This window comes from Canis lupus, chromosome 13 (genome assembly GCF_011100685.1).
Source record: "Canis lupus familiaris isolate Mischka breed German Shepherd chromosome 13, alternate assembly UU_Cfam_GSD_1.0, whole genome shotgun sequence".
NCBI lineage: Eukaryota > Metazoa > Chordata > Mammalia > Carnivora > Canidae > Canis > Canis lupus.
The window spans coordinates 51,451,171-51,475,620 of NC_049234.1; the positions used below are offsets into that span (position 1 = coordinate 51,451,171).

At 35.2% G+C, this 24,450-nt stretch overlaps 1 long non-coding RNA gene across 4 annotated transcripts in view; it reads left to right on the forward strand.

Moving 5' to 3' along the window:
* Nucleotides 1-242: 242 nt before the first annotated feature.
* The window catches only part of LOC111098474, a 75,656-nt gene continuing 51,448 nt past the window's right edge, over nt 243-24,450 (forward strand). Inside the window, exons 1-2 of one of the 4 annotated variants that reach the window (XR_005368387.1) lie at nt 12,555-12,625; nt 23,188-23,374. This is a non-coding gene — a long non-coding RNA (uncharacterized LOC111098474). The other 3 variants (XR_005368389.1, XR_005368390.1, XR_005368388.1) reach the window with 3 other exon arrangements.

Below are 24,450 nucleotides of genomic sequence, written 5' to 3' on the forward strand. Positions count from 1 at the left end.
AAAAAATGTGTTAACTATAGAATAGTAAAAATATAGATTACTTCTCCTTAGAAGCCATACAAGCAAGAAGAAACTGATGTGAAATATTTTAATTATTGAGAGGGGAAAAAGTAGCAACTTAGATTCTGTACCCTGCAAAGCTATCCTTCAAAAAATGAGGGAGAAATAACTTCCAGATAAACAGAATTGAGAGGATTTGTTGCTAGGTGACAGTAGACCTGTCTTGCAAGAAATGTTAAAAAGAATTCTTCAGAGAGAATGAAAATAATATAGGCCAGGAGCTTATATCTGTATAAGGAAAAATGAAGCATCAGAAATGGTGTAAGTGAAGGAACAATAAAAACTTTTTTTGCTATTATACTTAATTATATATATTATTACATATAATATATAGATTATTTCTATAATATGGCTATTATATACAGATATGTATAGAGAGATATCTATATAGATGTTATTGTGTATATGGATATTATATATTATGTATAGATAGATAATCATACATTTATCTATTTATTTATGATATGAATGACAGCAATGTTACAAGGAATAGGAGTGAAGATTTAGGATTATTTTGACATTTCTTGATACCCAGATATGATGTACTATATTTGCCCATGGTGTAGTGTTATATGAAAGAGAGTTTGGATTATTCATCTTGCAAATTCTATGGCAACCACTAAAAAATGGAGAAGAAGGAGAAGGAAGAGAAGAAGGAGAAGAAGGAAGAAGAGGGGGAAAAAAGGAGGAGGAGGGAGGGGAGAGTAGTAGGAGGAGAAAGATGTGATACAAAAGGGGAGAAAAAATACAACATTAAATGTCCAATTATACCCCATCAAACTGGCAAACAGTAGAAGACAAATTAGGAACAAAGAGAAAGGGCAACAAATACAAAACAGTAACAAATATGATACATATGAAGATGACTATGTGAATAATCACCTTGAACATTAGTAGCCTAAATGTAACATTTAAAAGCCAGAAATGTCAGAGTGGATCAAAAACCCAGACCCAACTATATGTTGTCTACACCAGATCCACTTTAAATTAAAAAAATACATATGGATTAAAAGTAAATAGATGTCTTCTGCCTATTTTCTTGACTGCAACATTTGTTTTTTAAATGTTGAGTTTAATAAGGTCTTTATAGATCTTGGGTACTAGTCCTTTATCTGATATGCCATTTGCAAATATCTTCTCCCATTCCATAGGTTGTTTTGAGTTTTATTGACTGTCTCCTTCCCTGTGCAGAAGCTTTTTATCTTGATGAAGTCTCAGTAGTTCGTTTTTGCTTTTGTTTCCTTTGCCTTGGGAGACATGTCTAACAAGAAGACATTAACAGACATTCCTCCAAAGAAGGCATACAAGTGGCCAACAGATACATGAAAAAAATGCTTCACACCACTTGACATCTGGAAAATACAAATCAAAACCACAATGAGACACTACCTCACACCAGTGAGAACGGCTAAAATTAACAAAACAGGAAACAACAAATGTTGGCAAGGGTTCAGAGAAAAGGGAACCCTTGTACACTGTTGGTAGGAATCCAAACTGGTACAGTCACCCTGGAAAACAGTATGGAAGTTCTTCAAGAAGTTAAAAATAGAGCTACCCTATGACACAGCAATTGCACTACTAGGTATTTACCCCAAATATACAAATGTAGTGATCTGAAGGGGCACTTCAATGTTTATAGGAGCGATGTCCACAATAGCCAAACTGTGGAAAGAGCCAAAGTGTCCATTAACAGATGAATGGATATATATTACTCAGTCATCAGAAAAGATACTTACCATTTACATCAATGTAAGTGGAACTAGAGGGTATTATGCTGAGTGAAATAAGTCAATCAGAGAAAGACAATTATATGGTTTCACTCATATGTGGAATATAAGAAACAGTGCAGAGGATCATAGGGGAAGGGAAGAAAACTGAATGGGAAGTCATCAGAGAAGGAGAAAAGCCATGAGAAACTCCTAACTGTAGGAAAGAAACTGAGGGTTGCTGGAGGACAGGTGGGTGGGGTGATGGGATAATTGGGTGATGGGTATTAAGGAGGGCATATGATATGATGAGCACTGGGTGTTATATGCAACTGATAAATTATTAAACACTACATCTGAAAGGAATAATATACTACATGTTGGCTAATTGAATTTAAATTTTAAAAAGTAAATGGATGGAGATAGACATATCATGCTAGCACTAATAAAAAAGGGGGGAGAATCTATGTTAATCTCAGACATAGCAGACTTCAGAGCAAAGAAAGTTATCAGGGACAAAGTGGGGCATTAGATAATGATGAGGATATGGGGAAGACATAACAATACTTAGTATGTATAAATTTAACAACAGTGTCAGAATCTGTATGGTTTAACCCATAGATTAAATAGAACTAATCCATGATTATAGCTGGAGACTACAATGCTTCTTTGTAACAAATGGATAGGTCCAGTAGACAGAAAATCAGTGAGGTCATAGTTTATCTCAAAGGTACCATCAGTCAACTGGATATAATTGTCATCTATCAACTGTTTCATCCAGGATACGTGGAACATTTACAGAGGAAAAGAAAACACATTTTGGACCATAAAACACAACTTGACAAATTTTAAAGAATAAGAAATCATACAATGTCTGCTTCCAAACAAAATGGAATTAAATGAGAAATCAATAACAGGAAGATTGGTAGGAAATCCCCAAATACTTGGAGATTGTATTCATCAGGGCTCTCCAAAGAAAGAGATCGGCAGGAGAAATTTATTTAGTTATTATGAGGATTTGGTTCATGTGATTACAGAGTCTGAGAAGTCCCATGATCTGATGTCTGAAAGCTGGAAAACCAGAAAATCCAGAAGTATAATTCACTCCAAGTCTGAAATCCTGAGAACCATGAGAGTCAATGGTATAATTCCTAGTCCAAGGGCTGGAAAATCTAAGATGAGATGTCCCAGCACACACAGGCTGGAAAAAGGAGATGATTTCCACCTTGCCCTAGCTTTTGTTTTGTGTCCTTAGTGGATTGGATGATGCCAATCCACATTGGGAAGGATAATCTATTTTACTGAGTCCACTATCTCAAATGCTAATCTCATCTGGAAACCTCCCACAGAGGGATTGAAAAATAATAATCGGGACCCACCATGACCAGGCAAGTTGGCACATAATATTAACCATCACAGAGATTAAACGACATATTTATAAACAATACCAGGATCAAAAAATAAATCTCAACAAAAATTTAGAAGTATTTTGAATTATATGAAGATGAGAAAAGGTTATCCAAATCTGTGGGATACAACAAAAGTAGTGCTTTGAGGGATAAGTAGTCTCCCATCTTAGAGAATTAAACAGACAAAAATAAATTAAAACTAAGCAGCAGAAGGAGGAGGGGCAAGACGGCGGAAGAGCAGGGTCCCCAAGTCACCTGTCCCCACCAAAGTACCTAGATGAACTTCAAATCATCCTGAAAATCTACCAATGTGGCCTGAGATTTAAAGAGAGACCAGCTGGAATGCTCCAGTGAGAAGAGTTCGCGCTTCTATCAAGGTAGGAAGACGGGGAAAAAGAAGTAAAGAAACAAAGGCCTCCGAGGGGGAGGGGCCCGCGAGGAGCCAGGCTGAGGCCGGGGCGAGTGTCCCCAGGACAGGAGAGCCCCGTCCCGGAGGAGCAGGAGCTTCACCGACCTTCCCGGGGGAAAGGGGCTCGCAGGGAGGTGGAGCAGGACCCAGGAGGGCGGGGATGCCCTCTGGCTCCCTGGGACACTAACAGACACCTGCGCCCCGGGAGAGTGCGCCGAGCTCCCTAAGGGCTGCAGCGCGCACGGGGGACCCGGAGCAGCTCGGAGGGGCTCGGGGGCGGCTCCGCGGAGGGGGCTGCGGGGCCGGAGCAGCTCGGAGGGGGGGGTCGGGGGCGGCGGCTCCGCAGAGGGGGGCGGGAGCGCGAATCCAATAGCGCAGGCCCCAGAGCACAGGGCGCCGGGACACAGCCCAGGATCCGGCCTCCCCCGGGACAGGCAGAGGCCGGGAGGGCCCAGGACAGCCAGGACGCTCCTGCCCCAGCTGAGCAGATCAGCGGCCCCGCCCGGAGCCTCCAGGCCCTGCAGACGGAGAGCTCCGGAGCTACTGCGGGGGCTGACTCCAGGGCTGCAGAGCTGGCCCCGCCACTGCGGTTGTTCCTCCTGGGGCCTCACGGGGTAAACAACCCCCACTGAGCCCTGCACCAGGCAGGGGCAGAGCAGCTCCCCCAAGTGCTAACACCTGAAAATCAGCACAACAGGCCCCTCCCCCAGAAGACCAGCTAGAGGGACAAGTTCCAGAGGAAGCCAAGGGACTTAAAGTACACAGAATCAGAAGATACGATACTCCCCCGTGGGTTTTTTGTTTTGTTTTGCTTTGTTTTGTTTGTTTGTTTGTTTGTTTGTTTGCTTTTTGATTTCTGTTTGCTTTCCCCACCCTTTTTTTCCTTTCTTTTTCTTTCTCTTTTTCTTCTTTTTTTTCTTTTTTTCTTCCTTTTTTCTTTTTTCTGTTTCTCTTTTCTTTCCTTCTTTCTCTCATCTCTTTTTCTACTTTTCCCAATACAACTTGTTTTTGGCCACTCTGCACTGAGCAAAATGACTAGAAGGAAAACCTCACCTCAAAAGAAAGAATCAGAAACAGTCCTCTCTCGCACAGAGTTACAAAATCTGGATTACAATTCAATGTCAGAAAACCAATTCAGAAGCACTATTAAACAGCTACTGGTGGCTCTAGAAAAAAGCATAAAGGACTCAAGAGACTTCATGACTGCAGCTAATCAGGCAGAAATTAAAAATCAATTGAATGAGATGCAATCCAAACTAGAAGTCCTAAGGACAAGGGTTAATGAGGTGGAAGAACGAGTGAGTGACATAGAAGACAAGTTGATGGCAAAGAGGGAAACTGAGGAAAAAAGAGTCAAACAATTAAAAGACCATGAAGATACATTAAGGGAAATAAACGACAGCCTGAGGAAGAAAAACCTACATTTAATTGGGGTTCCCGAGGGCACCAAAAGGGACAGAGGGCCAGAATAAGTATTTGAACAAATCATAGCTGAAAACTTTCCTAATCTGGGAAGGGAAAGAGGCATTCAGATCCAGGAAATAGAGAGATCCCCCCCTAAAATCAATAAAAACCGTTCAACACCTCGACATTTAATAGTGAAGCTTGCAAATTCCAAAGGTAAAAAGAAGATCCTTAAAGCAGAAAGAGACAAGAAATCCCTGACTTTTATGGGGAGGAGTATTAGGGTAACAGCAGACCTCTCCACAGAGACCTGGCAGGCCAGAAAGGGCTGGCAGGATATATTCAGGGTCCTAAATGAGAAGAACATGCAACCAAGAATACTTTATCCAGCAAGGCTCTCATTCAAAATGGAAGGAGAGATAAAGAGCTTCCAAGACAGGCAGGAACTGAAAGAATATGTGACCTCCAAACCAGCTCTGCAAGAAATTTTAAGGGGGACTCTTAAAATTCCCCTTTAAGAAGTTCAGTGCAAGAATCCACAAAAACAAGGACTGAATAGATATCTTGGTGCCACTAAACTCATATCTGTCAATAGTAACTCTGAACGTGAACGGGCTTAATGACCCCATCAAAAGGCGCAGGGTTTCAGACTGGATAAAAAAGCAGGACCCATCTATTTGCTGTCTACAAGAGACTCATTTTAGACAGAAGGACACCTACAGCCTGAAAATAAAAGGTTGGAGAACCATTTACCATTCAAATGGTCCTCAAAAGAAAGCAGGGGCAGCCATCTTTATATCAGATAAACTAAAATTTACCCCGAAGACTGTAGTGAGAGATGAAGAGGGACACTATCTCATACTTAAAGGATCTATCCAACAAGAGGACTTAACAATCCTCAATATATATGCCCCAAATGTGGGAGCTGACAAATATATCAATCAATTGATAACCAAAGTGAAGAAATACTTAGATAATAATACATTTATACTTGGTGACTTCAATCTAGCGCTTTCTATACTCGATAGGTCTTCTAAGCACAACATCTCCAAAGAAATGAGAGCTTTAAATGATAAACTGGACCAGATGGATTTCACAGATATCTACAGAACTTTACATCCAAACTCAACTGAATACACATTCTTCTCAAGTGCACATGGAACTTTCTCTAGAATAGACCACATACTGGGTCACAAATCGGGTCTGAACCGATACCAAAAGATTGGGATCGTCCCCTGCATATTCTCAGACCATAATGCCTTGAAATTAGAACTAAATCACAATAAGAAGTTTGGAAGGACCTCAAACACGTGGAGGTTAAGGACCATCCTGCTACAAGATGAAAGGGTCAACCAGGAAATTAAGGAAGAATTAAAAAGATTCATGGAAACTAATGAGAATGAAGATACAACCGTTCAAAATCTTTGGGATGCAGCAAAAGCAGTCCTAAGGGGGAAATACATCGCAATACAAGCATCCATTCAAAAACTGGAAAGAACTCAAATTCAAAAGCTAACCTTACACCTAAAGGAGCTAGAGAAAAAACAGCAAATAGATCCTACACCCAGGAGAAGAAGGGACTTAATAAAGATTCGAGCAGAACTCAACGAAATCGAGACCAGAACAACTGTGGAACAGATCAACAGAACCAGGAGTTGGTTCTTTGAAAGAATTAATGAGATAGATAAACCATTAGCCAGCCTTATTAAAAAGAAGAGAGAGAAGACTCAAATTAATAAAATCATGAATGAGAAAGGAGAGAGCACTACCAACACCAAGGAAATACAAACGGTTTTAAAAACATATTATGAACAGCTATACGCCAATAAATTAGGCAATCTAGAAGAAATGGACGCATTCCTGGAAAGCCACAAACTACCAAAACTGGAACAGGAAGAAATAGAAAACCTGAACAGGCCAATAACCAATAACCAAGCAGTCATCAAAAAACTCCCAAGACACAAAAGTCCAGGGCAAGATGGCTTCCCAGGGGAATTCTATCAAACATTTAAAGAAGAAATCATACCTATTCTACTAAAGCTGTTTGGAAAGACAGAAAGAGATGGAGTACTTCCAAATTCGTTCTATGAGGCCAGCATCACCTTAATTCCAAAACCAGACAAAGACCCCACCAAAAAGGTGAATTACATACCAATATCCCTGATGAACATGGATGCAAAAATTCTCAACAAGATACTAGCCAATAGGATCCAACAGTACATTAAGAAAATTATTCACCATAACCAAGTAGGATTTATCCCCGGGACACAAGGCTGGTTCAACACTCGTAAAACAATCAATGTGATTCATCATATCAGCAAGAGAAAAATCAAGAACCATATGATCCTCTCATTAGATACAGACAAAGCATTTGACAAAATACAGCATTCATTCCTGATCAAAACTCTTCAGATGTAGGGATAGAGGGAACATTCCTCAAAATCTTAAAAGCCATCCACGAAAAACCCACAGCAAATATCATTCTCAATGGGGAAGAACTGGGAGCCTTTCCCCTTAAATCAGGAACAAGACAGGGATGTCCACTCTCACCACTGCTATTCAAGATAGTACTGGAAGTCCTAGCCTCAGCAATCAGACAACAAAAAGTCATTAAAGGGATTCAAATTGGCAAAGAAGAAGTCAAACTCTCCCTCTTCTCCGATGACATGATGTTCTACATAGAAAACCCAAAAGCCTCCACCCCAAGATTGCTAGAACTCATACAGCAATTCGGTAGCGTGGCAGGATACAAAATCAATGCCCAGAAGTCAGTGGCATTTCTATACACTAACAATGAGACTGAAGAAAGAGAAATTAAGGAGTCAATCCCATTTACAATTGCACCCAAAAGCATAAGATACCTAGGAATAAACCTACCAAAGATGTAAAGGATCTATACCCTCAAAACTATAGAACACTTCTGAAAGAAATGGAGGAAGACACAAAGAGATGGAAAAATATTCCATGCTCATGGATTGGCAGAATTAATATTGTGAAAATGTCAATGTTACCCAGGGCAATATACACGTTTAATGCAATCCCTATCAAAATACCATGGACTTTCTTCAGAGAGTGAGAACAAATTATTTTAAGATTTGTGTGGAATCGGAAAAGACCCCGAATAGCCAGGGGAATTTTAAAAAAGAAAACCATAGCTGGGGGCATCACAATGCCAGATTTCAGGTTGTACTACAAAGCTGTGGTCATCAAGATAGTGTGTTACTGGCACAAAAACAGACACATAGATCAATGGAACAGAATAGAGAACCCAGAAGTGGACGCTGAACTTTATGGTCAACTAATATTCGATAAAGGAGGAAAGACTATCCACTGGAAGAAAGACAGTCTCTTCAATAAATGCTGCTGGGAAAATTGGACATCCACATGCAGAAGAATGAAACTAGACCAGTCTTTCACCATACACAAAGATAAACTCAAAATGGATGAAAGATCTAAATGTGAGACAAGATTCCATCAAAATCCTAGAGGAGAACGCAGGCAACACCCTTTTTGAACTCAGCCACAGTAACTTCTTGCAAGATACATCCACGAAGGCAAAAGAATCAAAAGCAAAAATGAACTATTGGGACTTCATCAAGATAAGAAGCTTTTGCACAGCAAAGGATACAGTCAACAAAACTCAAAGACAACCTACAGAATGGGAGAAGATATTTGCAAATGACCAATCAGATAAAGGCCTAGTTTCCAAGATCTATAAAGAACTTTTTAAACTCAACACCAAAGAAACAAACAATCCAATCATGAAATGGGCAAAAGACATGAACAGAAATCTCACAGAGGAAGACATAGACATGGCCAACATGCATATGAGAAAATGCTCTGCATCACTTGCCATCAGGGAAATACAAATCAAAACCACAATGAGATACCACCTCACACCAGTGAGAATGGGGAAAATTTACAAGGCAGGAAACCACAAATGTTGGAGAGGAATAGGAGAAAAGGGAACCCTTTTACACTGTTGGTGGGAATGTGAACTGGTGCAGCCACTCTGGAAAACTGTGTGGAGGTTCCTCAAGGAGTTGAAAATGGACCTGCCCTACGACCCAGCAATTGCACTGTTGGGGATTTACCCCAAAGATACAGATGCAATGAAACGCCGGGACACCTGCACCCTGATGTTTCTAGCAGCAATGTCCACAATAGCCAAACTGTGGAAGGAGCCTCGGTGTCCATCGAAAGATGATGGATAAAGAAGATGTGGTTTATGTATACAATGGAATATTACTCAGCTATTAGAAATGACAAATCCCCACCATTTGCTTCAACGTAGATGAAACTGGAGAGTATGCTGAGTGAAGTAAGTCAATCAGAGAAGGACAAACATTGCATGTTCTCGTTCATTTGGGGAGTATAAATAATAGTGAAAGGGAATATAAGGGAAGGGAGAAGAAGTGTGTGGGAAATATCAGAAAGGGAGACAGAACATAAAGACTTCTAACTGGGAAACGAACTAGGGGTGGTGGAAGGGAGGGAGGGTTGGGGCTGGGGGTGAATGAGTGACGGGCAGTGAGGGGGGCACTTGACGGGATGAGCACTGGGTGTTATTCTGTATGTTGGCAAATTGAACACCAGTAAAAAATGAATTTATTATAAAAAAATAAAACTAAGCCACAGAAAAATAATAATTAGAGGAGAAGCAATGAAATTAAAACTTGGAATCAGTAGAGAAAATGAAAAGCAAAAGCTGGTTGTTTGAAAAGATTGATAAAATAAATTTCTAGTTAATCTAACTAAGAATAAAAGAGAGAAGACACAAATTGCCAATGTTATATGAAAGAGAGAACATCAGTATGGTTCTTGTAGACATTAAAAGGACAATAAACGAGTTTTATGAAGTACTCTTTATCCAAGTATTTGATTACCTAGGTGAAATGGACCAGTTCTTTGAAAGACAAATCTGATGAAACTCACAGAGGAAGAAATAGACTTTCTGAATAAGCCTATATTTATTAAGGATATTGAAGGTATAATTAATGACCTTTCAAAAGAAAAAGCACAAGCTGCAGTTGAGTTTACTAGCGAATATTATCAAACATTTAAGGAAGAAATTGTCATTTCTCTGCAACGTTGTCCATAAAATAAAGATAGTGGGAAGACTTCCTAACTCATTCTGGGAGGCTAGGATTATTCCAATACCTAATCCAAATAAAGACATTATAACAAAAAAAAAAAACTACAGACAAAGGTCTCTTATGAACATGTATGCAAAAATTTTTAAACAAAACATTAGGAAGTTCAATTCAACAATGTTTAATAAGAATCATACACTATGACTACCTTGAATTTATTCTGGGTAATGCAAAACCAGTTCAACATTCAAAAATCAATTAAATTAATATGAACCATTATACCAACTGACTAAAAAGAAAATTCACATGATTATATTAGTTGATGCAGAAAAAAGCATTTTACAAAATTCCAATACCAATTCGTGATAAAACAAAACTAAACAAAACCTCTTAGTAAGAATTGAAGGGAATTTTTTCAACTTGATAATGACAATCTACAAAAACCTATAGCAAACATCATGCTTAAAACTGAGAAACTAAAAATAAAATAAAATAAATTAAATTAAAATAAAATAAAACTGAGAAACTCAGTTTTTCTCAAACTGATATATATAAATTATGTCTCAAAATCCCAACAAGTTGTTTTGTGGATATCAACAATCGTGATTCTAAAGTTTATATGGAGATACAAAAGACCCAGGATAGTCAACACAATATTGAAGGAAATGAACAAAATTAGAGGATTGACACTATGCAACTTTAAGACTTACTATAAAGTTATAGGAATCAAGATAGCATAGGATAGGTGATAAAACAGATCAACAGATAAGTAGAATAGAACAGGAAACCCAGTAATAGACCCACATATACTCAGTCAATTGGTATTTGGAAAAAAGGAAAGGCAGTACAATGGAGCAAAGGGCCTTTTCCACAAATGGTGTTGAAACAACTGGACTTCCACAAAAAAAAAAAAAAAAAGAAAAAGAAAAAGAAAAAGAAAAAGAAAAAGAAAAAAAATTCTAAACCCAGGCTCTAACACAGCTTTCCAGATGTTAAAATGGAAGAGATTAAAAATAATAATAATAAACTAAAATGGGAGAGATTTAAATGTAAACTGTAAAACTATAAAACTCCTAGATTAAAACATAGGGAAAAAAACCCTAAATAATCTGGGCCATGGCAGTTACTTTTTAGGTACATCAAAGCCACAATCCATGAAATAAATAATTGATAAACTCTACTTCATTAAAATGAAAAATTTTGCCCACCAAAAGAAACTGTTAAGACAACGTACAGACTGGGTGAAAATATTTGGAAAAGATATATTTGTAAAATGTTTTTAAAAGTTTATTTCATATGTATGTCACATGATTCTTGCTTTTATTTGCCCAGTATGCCTTGATTCAAAAATATAAATAAAAGTAACTAATTTCTTAAAACATCTTATAATTAAGAAAAATAGTCTTTTAAAAACAGAAATACCATGTTCTATGATAGAGTCAACTTGAGAAATATGTTTACTTCTTCTGGGTATTTAACATGTTCCCTTGAGTCACTATTATTCATTGATTTAAATTTTTAATTTTAATATTATAAGGTAAAGTCACACTGTAAAAAAAATAATATATTTGAGGCATAAAAAAAAGATAAAGTCATTATTTATCTCTCCCAGCCAACTTGGTCCTATGTATAACATATTTAATAATTTGGTGAGGTATCATTACATGAATTTATTTTTAGCACTTTTTCTATTTCATGAATGCTAAAACATATTCATGTTTCTTTTATATGATATTGCATAGTTCTATAAAATTGTCTGTCAAAACAGTTTGTGTTACTTTTTGATCTTTGACAATTTTAAAGGAAAGTCCATGTCATGAATTCACTTTAAAGCTGGGGATTGCTTATAGGCAGAATAAATACAGAAATGTGTTTCTTCTCTTTATTGAGTGATTCAGTGCATCATTAATAAAATATAAGTCTTAATCCAAAGATATCACTGGATTTATTTCCATTTTAAAAGTCTAATTAATTATAAAGAATAAAATGGTACATGTTTTTCAGTAACAGAAGTGGTTAGGAGCATAGGCTCTGGAACCATTGCACATTGATCTCAAATTGCTTCTAAATGTCATTGAATAAATAAAATAAAATTTAAAAATCTTTTGCATATTAAATGGCTTCTCAATGCTTTAGTTCTACCCATGAAGTAGGAATAACTATAGTTCCTGCATTTAGGGGTTGTTGTAAGTAATGACACTATACAGGAAGCATTTATAACACTTTTTGGCACTTTTAAAGAAATGGTCCCTCTTTAAAATATGTATATACTTTTTTCATGAATACTTTGGTGGAAGTCAAATCAACAGCAATCAGGCTATGAATAATTCAATAGTAAATTAGCCCAAGTAAAAATGTAAGTGGGTTGTAGAGAAATTAGCAAAATAAATTATCATATTTCAAACATAGCCAATTTATTCTTCAGATTTAACAAAGGCATATTTTTTGTTAATTTTTAAAGGAACATATTTCAGAGGGCTAAGGACAGAAGATGATCTGAAAAATATTGGCTGTGAATACAGTGGGTGGGAGCCCACATGCTTGGTATGTTTGCCAACACTCAGATATGCTCTGTATATACTTTTGTTCATTTTGTCTTTTTTTGTGGACTGGTCCTTTTACAAGCCTATAATTATATTGCAGATAAAATAGAGAAGGGTTAAGTATGCATTTTTTTGCTATAATTCACTTTTTGAATAATCCTTCCTATATGTATCTATTCTGCTAAATAAGTCAAGACTTAGACTGAGACCCACACAGATGGAAAGATTTATGTCACTATTCATTTGATACTACAACAGCCATTTTTGACACTAAATGCAAAGCACTATCATAGACATTTCTAAAATCAAACAAATGGACTTCGATTCACTTTAAATCTATATGGAAAAGAAGTTTTGTTTACCGAAGCCAGTAATTGATAATAGACTACATTTTTAAAAAATTTTTATTTATGATAGTCACAAAGAGAGAGAGAGAGAGAGAGAGAGAGAGAGGCAGAGGGAGAAGCAGGCTCCCTGCACCAGGAGCCCGAGGTGGGATTCGATCCTGGGTCTCCAGGATCGCGCCCTGGACCAAAGGCAGGCACCAAACCGCTGTGCCACTGAGGGATCCCTGATAATAGACTACATTAATAACAGTATAAATTTCATGAAAAGAGAGTTTGAGCTTCTGTTTCACCTTGTTGACAAAACAAAACAAAACAAAACAAAAACAAAAACAAAAACAAAAAAACCTCCTGAATTATTTTGCTCCCTTTCCCTTTCTATTGGAATACATAAATCTTTTAAAGAAAAACTAACATAGTAGCAAATATTTTGAAATAAAAAGGAGATTCAAAAGATTTGTTGCTCACCCAAAATCTTTGTCTACTTTGTAAAATTAAGATTAAAAAAAAATATGTATGGTCATAGAAGCTCAAGTAAAGATTTACAGATGGAATTCAAAAGTGCTAATACTTTGGCTCAGTATCGGAAAGGACTTTCTAATGGATTTCATGTTTGCAGTCAGATTTATTACTTTGAGTTAGTCTCTTGCTGCCAGAAGTATTTAATCATAGGCAAGTATTTAATCTATGAAGATTTCCCCACGATTTATTTTTTTAAAATAAGTAAAAATTATTACAAATAAGAAAGTAGATGTCTTTCTAGACTATACATTTACTCACTAGTAAATGTTTATTAAATTATGGCTTTGGTGCACAAAACAATCTGGCAAACATATAATTAGTATTTTAAAATAGAAAAATTATTCTATTGTAAGACAAAATTCCAAATTTTTAAAAAGATTTTATTTATTCATGAGAGACACAGGGAGGGGGGTGGGGGCAGAGACACAGGCAGAGGGAGAAGCAGGCTCCATGCAGGGAGCCTGATATGGGAATCTATCCCAGGACTCCAGGATCACGCTCTGGGCGAAGGCAGACGCTCAACCACTGAGCCACCCAGGAATCCCCAAAATTCCAATTTTTTAGAAGCATTGGGACAATTGAGCATTATCTTTTCCAATTTCAAGGGAAAGTAACAATTTCCCACTTAAATCCTCCCTTGATTATGCTTGTTATGTATAAACCTATCCATATGTTTTTTTCTAAATTACTGTTAGCACTCTTCAAATTATTATAATAAATATGAAACATGCTAGACATATTTAAAGTGACAGGTAATAGAATTGGTGAACTTGAATTTTGATCAATATTAATTACAAAACCTGAAAAACAGAAAGAAATGTACATTTGTTTTTTTTTTTTTTTTTTGAAATGTACATTTGAATGCATATATACAAACTTCAGATCTGTGGATGAAACTAAAAACATATATGTGCATTGGGACTCATGGATGAGAGGGGAAGGGAAGAAAAACTCTATTAGAAGATTTAATGACATATAACAAATTTGATTTCTTAAAAATATAAATACATAAGTTCACTGACTCCCAAGTAGGAGGGACACAAAATGATTCACTTTAAACACATTGCCCAAAGTCAGAGAACATTTACAGCAACAGAGCAAGGTAGCATCATATTCAAAAGAACAGCTATATCATTTACATTTCCATACATGGAAATCTCTTCTTAAATTAATTCAGAAGATAATAGAATAAAACATTTTATGTTGTGGAAAAAAATTATTACCCAAGAGTTTTATATCAGTCAAAAAAATTCTTTTGAAATGAAAGTAAGATAAATACATTCCTGTAATTAAAAAAAAAAAAACACCGAGGAACTTATTAGGATATTTATTTTATTGTACAATAAATACCAGAATTCCTTAAGTCTAAAAAAGAAGTGTTACCTGACAGTAACAATAATCCATAGGAAAAAACAAAAGAGCAAAGGAATTGGTAATATATTGGAAAACATAAAAGACTTCATGAAATATTTTCAAATTTTTAACTTAATGTTTTAAAGTAATATTGTATAGACCAATAATTATCACAATATTTTGTTGAGTTTATAATATAAGCAAATGATGCATATAATTATAATAAAAGCAGGCAAGGAAGTGGTAGAGCAAGATTTGAGCAAAATTTGAATAAGATTACTGTATTTTTAAAAAAATATGTATTTATTTATTTGAGAGAGAGTATGTGTGTGAGAGAGTGGGGAGAAGCAGAGAGAGAGAGGGTGCAGGGGGAGAATCTCAAGCAGACTCTATACTGAGCATAGAGCCAGATGTGGCACTTGATCTCACGACCCAAGATTATGACCTGACTGAAATAAAGATGCAAATTCTCAACCTACTGAGATACCCAGGTGCTCCAGATTACTGTGTTTTAAAAAGAATTATTTACATGAATTAGTGATAAATTATGATATATATTATAATTCCTTGATAAACCACTAAGAAAACAAAGTAAAAAATATAGGTAAAATTTCAACAAAGAATTAGAATTGTATATCATTATGTTTATTTAACACACTGAATTTAGTATATCAACAAATGAAATAAAGTAGATGTAATAATGTAGCAAATAAGTAGCAAAATTTCAGGCATAAATACAATCATAGGAATGATTATATTAAATGAGTTTAGACTAAACACTCCCATGAAAACTCAGATTGTTATATACAATAAAAGTAGGATCAAACTATTTTTTCCAAATATGTTTAAAAATATTTTCAATGGAAAAATATATAACATTTTAAAATGGTAAGTGATCAGGAGTGGTTATATTAATTGATCATACAAAATAAACTTTAAGAAAACAAATATTTCTAGAGATTTATAAAGCTGTGTTTTACAATACTGAAAGGATCAATATATTGGGAAGATATAACAAGTATAAAGGTATATGCACTTGACATTAGAGTTTCACACTATTCCAGTGACACAGAATAAAAATTATTTTCAAACACACATGAACCATTTTCCATGGTAGATCAAAAGAGAGGCCATAAATTAACAAGTCTTAATAAATGTGAAAAATTTGAAATAGTTCAGAATGTTTTCTGAACACACTACAGTTAACTTAGAAAGCATCAGCACAAATAAATTGGGGACAATTTCCAAATATTTGGAAATTACACTATATAATTAGTATTTTATGGTCAAAGGAGAACTCACAAAAGAATTCAAGAAAATATTTAAAACTAAATAAGAACTGGCAAACAACCATCAAAATTTATGGTATGCAATATTTTCTTTTCTTGCCTTATTACATTAGCTACATTCTCTAGTTCTACTTTGAATAGAATATCTCAGAGCAGTTTTCCTTACCTTATTTCTGATCTTGGAATCTTTTAGTTTTTCACCATAAAGCATGATTTTAATTGTAAGTCTCTCATAGACACTTTTTATTAGATTGAGAAAGTTCCTAGCACAAGGTTGTTTCTTTAGAAAGAAGGTCTCAAAATAAGTATGTTTCTGTTAAATATTCTGAAGGAAAATGAGACTCTTAGTAACTCCGTAATTGTTTGCATGTAGAAAGCTATCAGTACAAAATATCAGAGAGAAAACAGTACTCTCCATTTCCTAAAATATTTTCTCACTATGTTCCAAATCCAGATGAATATAGAGGTTAAACTGTTCTTTCTTGGTTTAAATTGTTTCTCTCACAGTGTCCATTGACGAAATACATTGCAAAACTGAGTGAATGAGAGAGATCTTTTTCTAACTTAATAATATTAATTTTTTGAGGTATCTGGTGATCACTATTCATCTCTAAAACAAAAGATATATGTATTTTGCTTCTCTAGAAACTATGCTATTTCATAGAGATCAGCTATAAAGAGTGATGAGGTCATAAAATGGGAATAAAATCCTCTGAAACATATAGTTATTTGTATTTTATGGAAGGAAAAAATAAAATGTTTTGGACTTAAGTACTAGAAGATGCGTCACTTAACCAATATGTAATTTCGGCCAAGATATTGTTTACCTAGATTTTTGAAAGCTAAATGGTATTTTACCTACCACTTGAAACACTTTTATTATGCAAAATTTTTACCACTCATAAGAATTGTACCTGATATGAATCATGTTTATGAACATAACATTTCAAGTTCAGAATGATGCTTAAATGCAATTGATACTTTGGTTCTGTCTTACGAATGTATTTGATAAACACAGAATCTCATTTAAGTCAATGATTTGAATAGATCACTGTGTAAAGGCAAGGTTTCGACATATGGACATGTCCAGTATTAATTTAAGTGGAACAAGCGACAGTATTATTCCATTTGTTTTGATAGCCTAAATATTTCATATATTTTTATTTTTACATTTTTTCCCATAGTGTATTACCCATATCTAACTAAGAAAAATAAGTTTATGACATCCAGAGGTGATTTAAAGCAAATGCCACAAAGACCAAATAGTAATTATCTAAAAAACTACCTTGTAAATTGTTTGCGATTTTGTGGACTTACATAATTAATGTCATACCCAGAAATGAAACAGTTTGCTGAGCATTTATGTAAGCATGAGATTTTATTCATGTATTTTATTCAAGGCATGCTTTTCCAATTGTTTGGTTTCCTTCAAGAATGCTTCAAAATAGGACTTCAATTGTATACTTCCATCTACTCGGCTTTTTAAAAAAAATGTTATGAAGAGAAATTTCTTTTTCAATATAGCTAAGAGCAGAGACTGTTATATATTGAGTAAATTTCACCTCATCAGCTAAAATATTTTGTTCCTCAAGTTTGTGTACACATACACACAAAGCTCTCTCACACTTAATGTTAAAATTTAAAAACGCTTCTATGAAACAAACTTCTACCTTATTTATCTTGTCCATATAAAAACTTTTTCTCAAGAATGTTTTCTGTATCAACTGACTTCATTTTACCTTTTCAATAAAGATATAATATACAACACCCTATTGAAAATGTTCTTGTCAATTTTTCCAAGAATTCCTTTTCAAACCCAATGGCCAATTCTACGTCATTGTATCATGATTTGACTCAGATTTTGAACATCCTATCCATGACTCACTTTCTTTATTGAATTTCTGGGAAAAGCCACTATCCTAATATTTCTCTGATCTCCCTGGACCCTTGAAGTTTCTCTTGGGTGAGTTCTTCACCTACATATCTCTTAGTGTTTGTATAACCCAAGAATTAATTCTTGCTCTCTTTCTGGGATGTGCTCTCTCATTAGTAATAACATTTGTTCTCAGGCTTCAAATACTACATGTGCTGATAATTTCCAAATTCATATGTCAACTCTCATTTTTGCCCCTTAGTCCCAGACTCAATATAGTACATTTTGTTACTTGAATTTTTCACCAGAGTGTAGCTTAAATGGAATTTATATTTCCTTTTCCAACCCCAACCTGTTTTCCCAGTCTTGCTCATCTGTGCTTCATACATTTTTTATGAAGCCGTGATCATAGAATGAACCTTATTTCTCACTTTCCATCATTTCATACTTTAAAAACATACACACAAATAATTCTTCAGTTTAAAAAAAAGAGGTGATTCTTATTTATTCATCCCATCTTAATTTCTATCTTCTTAATCACTTCCAAGGATATTCTTTGTTGATCTTATCTTACTCCTATTTCTGGTTTATGGGTATATTACTTTCACCATACATTATGCATGTAAAAGAAATAAGCAATACTAATTTTAGGAATATAAAGTTTTGCATATAATTTATAAAATGTGAACACATAGCACCACTTTTAAAACTATTTTATAAAAGAACTTGCACAAGATATATAGTAATTTAGGTTTCTATATTTCATATTCACTGGAAATTATTTTCTTGAAGAGGTGGATGAGGCAAAGAAACAAACCATTGATATCAAGAGTGATGGAGATGGGAAATATAAAGGAGAATCACTGCACCTTTCTTATGAGGTACAGATAAAGTCAAGTAACTTGTTCTAGGTCACATATCAGTGGTGGATGGGTCTATGAATTCTTATTAGCTTGTCTTTGCGAATTGTCCGTACTCTGAAATTGAAAACATTCATTGAATACCTATAACATGTCACTATCCCATATCTGTTTTTATAGAAGAGAAAACTGAGGCTCTGAGAAGAGAGATCAGAGGCTCAGGGTGACAGGAAAGCAAGTAGTAGAGTCAAAATAATTTATGAGTTCTAGAAATGTTAACAGGATATCTTTTATATGATACAGTGTTAAACAAAACAGATGTGATCTTGTCCTTCATAAGGATTAGTCTGGTGAAAATTAATATTACAGCCAACGATACTATTCCAATGAAGCTTAATCTCATAAATTATTTTAAGTAGATTAAGGAAGATGAATAAAGGCAGGAAATCATTTTTTTAATCATATGTTTTCATCACTTTCATTTTTACAGATCACTATTTCAGGTAGCTGTTATGATTGAAACACTAAATATAGTACAGCCTGAAAGACCAATGACAAATTTAATTATGAAAGGGCTGCCTTTGATCATTAACCTTTTCATATTTATTGAATACTGAAATAGTCTTGTGTATGTCTCTGGTGACAAACATAGTAACTTAGAATCTAAGCATGTCAGAGTTGGAAGTTAACTGCATTATTCAGGAATTTTTAGTTGCCAGTGGCAGAAACCCAACTCAACTGAAGAAAGAATGATTTAAACACACACACACACACACACAACTTATTTGAAGATCTCTGGATAACCCAGAGAATTAAGGGCAAAGCTTCAGGAAATGGGGCAGCTTTAGGATTGTCAGAGATTGAATACTTGGGTTATAATCTGAATCTCTTTTCTGATTTGATTCTTACCATTCATGACTTTGTGTGTTTTTTTTTTTTTTTGTGTGTGTGTGTGTGTGTGTGTGTTTAGCAGGATTCCTGGGAGTTCTTGAAATATTATCTTAAAAGCTTTATATCAGAGAGAAAGGAGAATAATTTCTTGGGGATCTAAGGAAAGAAAGAAGAAAATTCCATGGGTGAAAGCCAGTTGTCACAGCCCAAGGTACAAGCATGCCTTTGGTCAATCATTTTGTTCTGGGCCTTGGATGCTATGATTTTCCCAACATTGATCACATTACAAACCCTAAGTGGTCAGGAGAGTAAGTTCTATTAATAGAAACTGGTGGATAGAGATGTTGGAAGAAAAAATAGTCACAGGTTACTTCTCCGTAGCCCGACACACATGACCAACATACATAAACATATATTTCTTTTACTACTATTTTTATAATAAATTTATTTTTTATTGGTATTCAATTTGCCAACATACAGAATAACACCCAGTGCCAACCCGTCAAGTGCCCCCCTCAGTGCCCATCACCCATTCATCCCCACACCCCGCCCTCCTCTCCTTCCACCATCCCTAGTTCGTTTCCCAGAGTTAGGAGTCTTCATGTCCTGTCTCCCTTTCTGATATTTCCCACTCATTTCTTCTCCCTTCCCTTCTATTCCCTTTCTCTATTATTTATATTCCCCAAATGAATGAGACCATGTAATGTTTGTCCTTCTCCGATTGACTTACTTCACTCAGCATAATACTACTATTTTTTAAAGAAAGTCATCCCCCAGTTTCAATGCAACTATCTAATATATCTACTTATGAATGAACCCCAAAGATAGAGTCTTCCCAATGATATCTAAAAACTATGGTGAAGACCAAATTGACAATGTATCTGCTCAATGTGAATTCCTCCCAGTTATATCTAGAAGTCACCTAACATACTACAACCTATGGCAAAAATATACATATGCATGTATACTACAGAAACTGTAAGTGTAGAAGTACCTGGGTGGCTCAGTCAGTTAAGTGTTGCCTTTGGCTCAGGTCACAACTCAGGGTCCTGAGATTAAACCTTGCATCGGGCTCCTCATTTAGCTGGGGGTCTACTTGTCCCTCTCTCTCAGTCCCTTATCTCCACTCATGCTCTTTCTCGCACATGTGCACTGCTCTCTCTCTCTCAAATAAATAAAATATTAAAAAAGAAACTGTCAGTATATTAAAATCTCCTCTTTAGATAAAACAAGAAAGGATCCTATTTTGTAATCCCTATCAAATGAAACAAGTATAGCTTGTTGAACAGGATTTTGTGTTTCATTTATTGATTAGTGAGACCCTTGGTCAGGCTTTCTGACTAAGGAGATGCCCTTTTCATAGATTCTCAGTGGACACATGATAGTGGGACACAGGAGCATTTCCCAGTGGATACTATACACCGTTAGCAGCCAATATTACCTTTGTCATGTTTATGAGAGTCTGAAATTTGCTCTAGTAATACAGCAATCATAAAACTTCTTTTTACATTTTTATGGTTTCTATGGCAATGCTCCACCATAAAAACAGTTGTCTGTTGATTTGTTTGAACCTAAGTTTTACCTTTGAGATTTCTATTTCAGAAGGCAGTTGAAGGTCTCTACAACCCCTAGACTTCAGTTATAAGATTCTGTTTTCAACTCTGCCATGAAGCAAAGTGAAACTATAAGCAAACCCAGTTGATTAGAAGACCTACCTTGTTTTGCCACGGCATCATTTCCAGGGATATGGTTTTTAGGGAATAATATTCATGAAAGGCTTTTTTGGAGGGGAAAGTGGGAAGGAAGTGGGGATCTTGGTTGTCTAGAGTCTTAATTTGAATGGTCAGGAAAATTCATGTTTGTTCTATCTCTCTGGGTCTTCCTGAGTGCTGATCTTATATCCTACTGAGTTTTCTACCTCTCTGCCTTGTTTCATACTAATTTCACCACAGAGCACTGGATTTAGTTTTTACAATCCAAAGATATGGGATTCTTTCACTCCTGCATTCATAAATAACTGGTCTCAGCAGAAAAGGCATTTTTAGTGGAATCAAATATAGGAATGGTTCTCTTTGTTCTTCCTTTCTGCTCTGAGATAGGCCAGTAAGGAAAGTAGCCATTTTGTAGAAAAATCTTGTGGAAGGTACAAGAAGCAAGCAAACATCCCAATATCCTGACCTTTTTCTATCAGGTTTTATAGCAAAGTTCTCCAAAAGTGTTCTTGAATTAATATGCTGTGATGTTTAATCCCTTAGTCCTCTGGTGGCATGGAACTGTGGAAACCTTGAGCTAGTCTCTGGCCTTCTTTGGATGTTAATTTAGTGACATAAAGCAAATGTAACTTTCTTGATTTGTGATGAAATGAGAAAAATCCATATATGTATTATATAATATATATTTAGGATCATATAATATAATAATATTAATATTAATAATATATACATAATGTTATAATTATATATAATATACAATATATATATATTATCCTAAAGCTACAAGTTGGTTGATCTATTTTGAAAGTCAAAAATTCATGTAACCAGTGGCTTTGCCACAACATAATAAGCATGACTGTTGTCCTAGCTATGGATGGAGAAATCCTCATTATTTGCCCTCCCACTCCCTCAATTTGGTCAGTTTTACATTAAGAGTCTTTCGTTTTATATCAAATGCCAATTTTTATATTAGCTCAAGTTGCAATGATTGTACGCAGCAGAAACTAATGTTAGCTAACAAACCAAGTGGAATTTATTATGAGTATATGAGATAATTTGTCTAATAGAGGGAAAAGATGAAGAAATTAGAGAAGTTTTGGTGACTGATATCTGGCCCTGGGACTAGATTATCAAGGAGTCACGAGTCTGACTGATTTGAGGAACACAAATACAGATAGGATATTTAAAAAGAGGACTTAGTACCATATACAAATGAAGGATAGGTAAAGGCCAGATTATGCGAACACTTTGGGTGATACAGTAAGTAAAATTTGAAGATATTCCTACATGAGAGAAAGTTATGGTTTGACCTAATTTGCAGTCAATCTTTTTTTATAACCTCTCCTTAAGACAGATTATGTTTCAGGTATTCACAAGTGTCCCCTATGTCCAAGTGTGTCACGCATTGGATGGCAGCTTGGTAGGGATGAGACAAACAATGACAATAGTAGAATTAAGGGCTTTTGAAACTTTTGCATTTCATCACTCAGATGAAAGAGAAGATGGAGCTGCTGAGTAAAGTTTTAACCAGGTAGTGGCAAAGGAGAATAATAAATTATCTTAAATCTTCCAGTTCCCATGTCTCTATTCTTTACACTGTACCATAAAGAGGCATTTTTGTTAATAAATTACATAGTTGAACATGAAACTGAACATAAAAACTTGAAATTATGAGTAGTTATTATCTTTAACCTGATTTTCTACTTATTTTTTTCTTAGAAATCTTATGACAAAATGTGTATTCATCTTCCCCAAAGTTCTTTGTGGAGTGGAACTGAATAGCACTTCAGATAGCACCCTCAACTGTGAGCTAACATAAGGCCCTCTGTAATGCAGTTAAATCCTGTGGTGTGCATACTTAAAGGAATAGAAGTTCTCAAAGACTGCATGCATAAGACCCAAAGAGGTTTGTCTCTTCAAACTCTGCACATAACAGAAACAGAGAAATTCTCTCTTCATAGCTACAGGAAGCTGGGAGTTTCTTAAATATACTGGACTGAAGCCATAAAATGATTTAAGCTTGAGAGGTAATTCTGAAGTGGTTGCTTTGTGGCACTAGCAAATGACAAAGAGTGCAAAGCTTCTGAGCAGACAGAAATATGGGTAAAAAAGAATTATCCTCTTTGACAAAAAGAATCCTTGCAACTGGAGTTCAAACAAATTCTTATCAGGCAAGCCAGCTGAGGGAGCTGTAATAATCTTATCTTAATGTGACAAGAGGATTGATAAACATTTCAAGGTCTGATAGAGATTAACAAAAAAATAAATAAAATACTATTTGACCAAACTGTATCTCTTTAATAAGAAACTAGATACAGCTCTGCCAAAAACCCATCATTTCTAAGAAATATACTGATGGAGGTCTTTTTCATTTTAGGAATAGAAAAATAGAGTTTTTTTAAATGTTTGCATTATTTTTAAATATTTGCATTTCTAAATAATATTTTGAAAATAATATAAATATTTGTAATACAGATAAAACTAAACATTTAAGATTCATAAAAATAAAAAAATAAAAAAAAAAGATTCATGAAAATCCAGAAAGTATTCAAGGCATTTTTGAAACTGGAGAAAAAAATTTAATGCAGAGACTTTCCAAAATTGGTGAGGAAAATAATCAAGATATAGTTTACAAGACCTATTTTGTGAACGTTCAGGTATCCCAATTGTATTATCAAAACTTTGTGGTACGTCGATGATCTGTGTACAATAAAGTAAGTTTTATTTTTGATTTATAAAGCCAGTGTTAATCTGTGGAGAACTCTGATGTGCATCCTTATGTACGTATTTGGAAGTATTATTCATTTCAAAATGTTCACCTAATTGCTAAAATTTTAGTAGCATATGTCAGAATAATAAAATCAAGCTGAAATTATACAAACAATGGATTTTGGGTAAATGTACACTTCAATAGTAATTTAGAACCTTTAGTCTTGTCAATCTGTGCTGAGTCAGAGCTGAGCCATCAACATGAGCTGGTAG